Genomic DNA, 7,920 nt, shown 5'->3' with positions numbered 1-7,920 from the left:
TAAAATAATAGACAGTCTCGATGTTATTAATTAATGTTGTTAGGTGATACCACAACTGTCTTCTGTAAAAGCAAAGTTGACTTTGATTCAATTTTATGGTTGGAGTTTTACTTGATTTGAGTAAACATTGTGCCATGGAATGACTGTCTAGGTTTTTCTATTTTTTATTCTAACATTGTAAAAAATAGGTTAAATTTGGCTGTATGCTGCATTTCTAGTTATGGAGCCTTTTAGAGAAATAAGGACCAAACTTCAAAAAACTGGGAGACTTATATCTTAGAACAGGTACTACATGATTTCCAAACCACAAATTCATCTTAACTTTGTAATGTATTCTGTAAATATTCAAGATAAACCACAAATTCATCTTAACTTTGTAATGTATTCTGTAAATATTCAAGATAATTTGTTTGTTGAGCAAACTAGATTGAAACTCACTATCGAGTTTACTATTTTGTAACTCACAACTAAATCGTATTTTTTTTTTTCAAAATGAAGTTTATGAACATATATGGTCATAAAATAGTTTTCTTCTCAGTTTTCGTAATATTACTTTTAGTTATAAATAAAGTTTGAAATCAAGATTGGGGGTGGGAAGACTGGGAAGTTGGTTTTTTTTTTTTCTGCAGTATAAGGTAAGAAACTCTTTTATATACTTTTTTTAATTTAATTATCCTAACGTGTTAATTATTTTACAGTTTATTCGCCCCGTTTTAATGATTAAATAATATCAATCAATGGGGGGGGGTCTTGCTGTCTATCCCTGTATAGAAAGACAGCATTACTTTAATTTTATTAAGTAACATTTAAGCTCGCATTTAAGGTACCTATGTCCTTCGCCATTGTTCACCTTTGTAGAATGTTAATTTTCTAGCTCCGGATGATGGACATGTCTATGTCCGGAACCAGTCGAGCGCGCCCCCTTTAATTAGTAGGTTATAATAAATTTATAGTGGCAAAGACTGTGTGCCATTCCGCACCCTGTATAAATAAAGTTGTTAAATATTCAAGAATATGCATTATATGATAAATAGTAAATACCATGAGCAGTCTCACAAAATGTCAAAAACAGGTGTTAATCTATTTTTTAAAAACCAAATCTTATAAAATTTTGATTAAAACATAAAGATTTGTTGTAAAAATATCTCGGATAATATTGACACAATTGTGAAGATACAAATTGAGTTATTATAGCTTAACTGTAACCAAAAATATTTTAAATAAATAAAATTCTATCTAATATGGCATCCCCAAAACAAAAACCTTAAAACTGATGATGGTTGTCAAAAAGAGGGACTTTTTATGTCATTTATGATAATGCCTTGTTGCAAAGGAAAAAAAGTGGCACCAAAAAGACGGGAAGAAAGACCCAAAAGCTTGGGATAAAATAACATCAATCAGAGCATTAATCAACAATTGATTAGGAAGGCAGAGTGAATTCCATGATGTCATTCAACAGGGTCACATGCTCATTGGTTAGAAAAAGTCAATGATGTCTCATGAAGAAGTGTCAAGTAATAATGGAGAATTGTTTAAATGTAATTTTTTCAAGAGACTCTTTATTAAAACATAATTGAATTTGAAATTTGATATTGTCACATTGTAGAGGAGGAAAAGTGGCAATGGTAATCTTATCAAAGAAATAAGTAAAAGTTAAAACCTAATTTCCAATATTTTGGTTTTTTTTTGGGATATCTCCGAAAGTACTAAAAATTTTCTAATATTTAACATTTTCTTCGACTTTAAATTGCTCAATTTTGCCCCAATTTAAACTTTCTTGTACCTATTTCTTGAAATAACCAAAATCCCCATGATGAGTCTCAAAGAATGGGCACCCTGTAAACACAAAAAAATAAAATCAGTTTACAAACTAACAGCAATTTCTCATATACTGAGTATTCCAAATGTTTTAGAAAGGTCTTAATAAAGCAGCTATAAGTTTCTGACAAAAGACCTTGTGTTTGCCATAAGCCATATAGCTGCAGTAAAAAAAATTTTATATAGGTACTATGTAAGGTTAAGAACCCCAAAAAAAAATATCTCCTGATAGTCATTGAAAATTTTTATAAAGTAGGGCTTTGAACACACCACATTTGGTTTTAATATAATTGTTACTAATATAACATTACCTTTTCTTAATACTTCAGGGGATTTTTCTTTTAAACCAAGGTTTAAACTTTATCAAAGAACAACCAGTTTTATTTTTGGCCAAGTCCCTGATAAAATCAAATTAGAATGTGGATTACACTCAGATTAGAAATTTGAAATGAAAATACATAGTATTAACAGAGTAGTCAACATTTCCTGTTAATAATTTATGATGATATAAGTTGCATTGTAAATTGAATAAAAAATGGTTGATTTAAAAGAAAGAAAACAAGTAACATTACTCTGAGCATTACTCATGATGATCAGTTAGGATGACAAATGACATTCACATCTCAAGCACAATATACCAGGTGTCCAAGAGCACCCTGGACATAGGAGATTAACATGGGAAAACGGTTTTGATTTTTTTGCGCCTGTAGGATTGATTTGATTGAAAAATCGTAATAATAAAAGTTGTAGTACCTATCACCGACTAGTTTTCTGTATTTTTTTCGGATCTCTAACTTGAGCCCTTTCGTCGTAAAACACGAACAAAAATGAGAAAATTTAAACTCTTGGCCTGCACTGTATAGGCGGTTGTCAGGCAACGGGTAAACAGGTCATTGTTGCTGGTACGGTTGCTCGACCACCCCTTATACAGTGCAGGTAAAAAGTTAAAATTTTCGCATTTTGGTTTGTGTTTTATGACGAAAGAGCTCAAGTTACAGATCTGAAAAAAATACAGAAAACTAGTCCGTGATAGGTACTACAACTTTCATTAATATGATTTTTCAATCAAATCAACCCTACAGGCGCAAAAAAATTAAAACCCTTTTCCCATGTTAATCGCCTATGTCCATGGTGCTCTTGGACACCTGGTATATTCAATAATACATTTCCTGATTAAAAATTTACTCCATTGTTGCAAAAATAGAATTTCCCATTATTTTCAACTAACATAAAAATAACATTAACCTAGTCTAGTGGTCCTGTGTTGGGATGACTAGGTTAATGCAACTGGTAATGTTATTTTCAACTTAGTTGAAAAGGCTAAAATCTCACCAGCAAAAAGAAATAACTAAAGTGTGCAATTTTTAATTTCAGTTTAGTAGAGGTTAGGCGAGGGGTTAGGGCAGTGATTTTGCTTGACTACTATATTCCTATTAACTTATCACCTTTTTGCAACATTCAACCAGATCCCAATCTAAACAAAAAACAAAATCTTTCCATTCACCTAGATATTGCAGTTTTACTATATATTAAAAAGTGCACATTGTGTTCTTTTTTAACATACCTAATAATAAAAGTATAAAATGATTATACAAAATTTATTTACCTTGATCTGAGGCTTCTTAAGGAACTATGGCCACTCATTTTGTTTATCCAGAAGTCCACAGGTACATATGTAGTAACAGGGATAGCAACAATCACTGGAGCTAAAACTGGAACACACTATTAGGTATATCGCACCAAACCACAATTAAACTTTTCCAAACAGGAATGTGGGCTAGTACAGTAAAGTTTTGATGTGACTAGTGTTATTATAGTTTACATATTTAAGTACATAAGCTTTGACAATAGACAGGAAACAGGTGTTCTAGTATAAGCAAAACTTTTTTAGCCATTTTTTTGTGCGGGTGTGAGTTTAGACTGCCTTTGTCCTTGTCTTGTCCCAGTGCATTGGTGTGAAGGTGTCGTTCAAACGGCTGCGGGCGGCGTCGTTCGTCCCTCGGTCCGCAAGATGGCGCGGAATGCCATCCAGCCCGCGACCGAGACGTCCTGCGCAACGAATCCAAGTGTTGCCCGTTCGCGTCCGATTCCTCGTGGCGAGTACGCGGAAACGTGAACGGTTTTCGTGCCTCCTCAAGCACGTGGACGATGGACCGACTGGAACGAGGAGTAGACGACCCGCGGGACAAGGGTAAAACCGTCGCGGCCCGCGAACAACCCGAATTGTCGCCTCCTCGCTCCCCGCTCACCGTTTGGGGGGCGAGCTCCCCCGCTTCAGCGTACGGCGGTGGCCGATTGTTGTCCTCTGTAAGGGGTGCCTCTGTGGGATTTGAACGCGTATTATAATTGTGAGGCACGCGACGCGACGAACTCTTTTGTCTTTCCCTATACATTGCTGCAGGGTATTATCGCGCCTATTGAAGGTAAGAGCTGCTTTTTATACTCCCTTTCCTCTCCTTTCTCTTTTGTGATAAAGTAATATTTTTAAGGGATGCCAGGAGCAGTTAACGTGATGCTACCTCCACGCGTAGAAAAGAAAAGGAATAAACCAGCAGGAAGCAGAGTATAGCGAACCTAAAATGACGGAACACCTATTGTGTCACCACAGCAGGTGCGTTAAAAAAAAAAAAAATTTATAATCTCTATTCGCACGCAAATTAAGTGACTCAAATCGAACACACTCCAACGTTTCACTACCCGGCTTTACTAAGGTTACCTTAGGAGCCCATTAATAATGGAAAATTAATTAGTAAGCAAATTAGTTAAAGTTAATCAATTTCGAAAAGACTAAAATTAAATCCTGCAAAGAAAAGATAAACTTTGCTATCTAAAATGACAACACGGAGCCAGACCTGAATCAATTAAATCAAGTAGGGATCGTATGCTATAACGAGGAGATAAGTGCAAGCAACCGTTCACCAATTTATCAACAACACACTAGTGCAAATTCAAGCACAAGAAAATAGCATTTAAATTTAAAATATGTAAATAACAAGGCACTTTAACCACGCATAATTAATGAAAGAACCATATTATACAACCGACTGAACAATCTGTCGGGATATTGGGTGTACTCCCCTTTAACCTTCCATTAATATGCAATCCAACAAATAACACTCAATTAAGTATGCAACCAAGCAATTAACACTTAATTAAAATATGCAATCCAGCAATTAACTCTTAATTAATTATGCACTCAAGCAATTAACACTCAATTAAAATATGCAATCAAGCAATTAACTCTTAATTAAGTATGCACTCAAGCAATTAACACTTAATTAAAATATGCAATCCAGCAATTAGCACTTAATCAAAATATGCAATCAAGCAATTAACTCTTAATTAAGTATGCACTCAAGCAATTAACACTTAATTAAAATATGCAATCCAGCAATTAGCACTTAATCAAAATATGCAATCAAGCAATTAACTCTTAATTAAGTATGCACTCAAGCAATTAACACTTAATTAAAATATGTCGGCGCCGACTTAGGCTACACGTATTTAAAAAATGGAAAAATCACCAACTACGAATAAACGAACTCTATACGTAACAACACTTGAAAATGGCCTCTCAATTAGAGGTAGGCAGTTAAGCAACCCTTCCTTGGGGTGTCTTGGTGTAATACGCTACACTTAATAGCAAAACACTGCACTCATAGCTAAATGAAAAGACTGCAACCCCCAAAATGCAAACAATACTATTACTAATACTGTAAACTAATATTTTAGGTTTGGTTAGTGATTTAGCCAACTTTAGTGACTAAAACCCCTTAATTGGTGGCTGCAGCGCTATACTGGACGACCCCTGGATTACAGGACGTCCACCGGATCCAATCCAAGCTGGAAAGGCAACAATCACCCCTACTTTTGTTGCAGAAACCTCTAAACAATTTGCACTAATAAAAAGGGACCTCAATGGCTGCAAAACTCAATCGGGCGGCTGATGCTCTATTTTTTCCCCTTCTCTTCCTTGCCTCTTTCTCCTAAAACCTGAAATCGTTACCGTCTTTAATATTTTTTCCTTCGCTCCTTTGCTCACTCAGCCCCAATCAGACGATTACGTCACTCAGAAGATGCTCAGAGGGTTTCTTTTTGGTGGCACACGCACACGACCGACCCGAGTACACCCTCGGGGGGTGGGCAAACGAAAAAAATGTATCACGCGCTACGGACCGCTACTTGACCTTCAGCAACCTTCCAGAACCTTCTATATTCCCTTTTTAATTAGGAAAATGCAACTCAAGTTGCTAATTCTGAAAGCCTGCGATTCCACGCACCCGAGATGACGGCCACGGTTATTTTTTCGAACAGGAAAAACGACTTTTCCGCGAATAAAATTTGGTTTTAAGAAAACAACTTTTTCACGTGTCTTTATTCCACGACGTCCCGAAGAGAAGAGAATCTTTAAAAATCCTTTTTTAATTTCTACGACGGACGAAAAATTCCAGTATTTCGTTTTTTGCACAACATTCCAGCACGTAGCAATAATAAAATTACATTTCCGTACAAGTAACGGCCTCTCGCGGCCATCTCCAACATGTCCAACATGTGGCAACAGATCGCAATGAAATTATCGATTTTTTTCTGAAGCGCAACCCCGCCATCTATATTAAGGTGGAGGAATCTTACGATCACGCATCGGAAAACTATGTTTTCACGACACCCTCCCCCTTAGACGAAGCATCGGCCAGAATGCCGCAAGCATTATTCCGATGAGGCGCTTAAAACTATAGAAAAGCTCAAACCGCCCAACTCGAGAGAAACTGTACAATAACACATATTTTACAAAGCAAAGTGTAGGAACACTTCCACTAAGATGAATTTATACAATAATTAAAAACTTATTAACTATCGGGTTAGTAGTACTTGGCTTAATAATAATATTACATATACATATACTTTTTCTTTTTCCTTTATGTATTATCCACTATTTTTTATATCCACTATCATTATTTTTCTTTTATTTTTATTTTTTCCTTTTTTAGTATTTTTTTATTTTATTTTATTTTTTTATTTTATTTTATTTATTAGTTTAATAACGTGCACTCACTTCGTCTTCTGCTCTCAAATAATTCTCTCCACCAGGCAGCACCCCGCATTTCACTCGCGAGTGGTGACCAGCCGAACAAAACGATACCAAATTCATTCCATCCGACCCCGAACTAACGGAATCTTCGCATTCGATCTCAATCCGATCATCCAGTCCCTGAACCAGCTTCTTCAGAGCGATGCCTTTTTTAATATTGCCATGTGAGATCGAATCTAACTCGACTCGATCATCCAAAGCGTGTACCAGCTCATCCAAGATCACCCCATCAGGCGAAAACGGCCGATAATCATTCTGTCTACTGGGCGACTCAGCACGCAGCTTTCTGCGCGGTTCATCGTGTATCTCTGCAGTCACTTGCAGAGGCGGCAAAATCTCCTGATTCGATCCGGACGTGGTTGAACCGCTCGCACCGTGATTCTCCGACGAATGCGCCAAGGATGAAGTCGAACCAGCTCTCGAGCGTGATGGATGACAGTTACGCGTCAACACTGCGTCTCCCCCCTCTAGCGGGTCTGTCTCCTCGGATGAGGACGATCTATAATCAGGCTCATCGGGAAATTCTGGATTACCCAACGGAGCAGGACGCAAATCGTCAACATGATAGTTGATCACTCTTTTTTGGACTCGCACATCATAATTAAAGTCCCCTGTTCTTGCAACTATCACTCCTGGACCAATCCAATGAGGTCCGAACCCTGCATCGACCCTGAACTGTCGCACCAGAACAGAATCGCCCGGCCGGTACGCAACCGTCGCCTGGGTATTTTTGTGATATTCTTGTTGAAATTTGGCTTGTCTATCGACAGCTCGACTTCGTCTCCGGGCCCTGTAATCTCGGCGCCCTGTAATCTCGCTGACGCTCCTCTCTATGCCATCGGGTTTTCCACTCCCTTGGCAGCGGCATCTCGTATCCCAGAACCAGGGATGATGGGGTTTCGCCCGTGGCCCGGTTTCTTCGGCTCCGGAGAACCTGAAGCGCCTTTGGTAACGCGGTTTCCCAGTCGACTGACGGAGGAGCACCGTGAAGGAGTATTCGCAACACCTTTTTT

The 7,920-nt window shown here is 37.6% G+C and overlaps 1 long non-coding RNA gene across 1 annotated transcript; it reads left to right on the top strand.

Annotated features, from left to right (window-relative positions):
- Positions 1-3,799: 3,799 nt before the first annotated feature.
- Positions 3,800-6,181, top strand: LOC145739356 (uncharacterized). The gene is made up of 3 exons (XR_014180994.1): positions 3,800-4,241; positions 4,308-4,429; positions 5,551-6,181. It is a non-coding gene; the product is annotated as an uncharacterized LOC145739356 (long non-coding RNA).
- Positions 6,182-7,920: the final 1,739 nt, after the last annotated feature.

Source organism: Ips typographus, unplaced genomic scaffold (assembly GCF_016097725.1).
Source record: "Ips typographus isolate SLU unplaced genomic scaffold, UJ_Ityp_2.0 IpsContig100, whole genome shotgun sequence".
In the NCBI taxonomy this organism is placed as follows: domain Eukaryota; kingdom Metazoa; phylum Arthropoda; class Insecta; order Coleoptera; family Curculionidae; genus Ips; species Ips typographus.
This window is presented reverse-complemented; position numbering and strand designations above follow the sequence as displayed.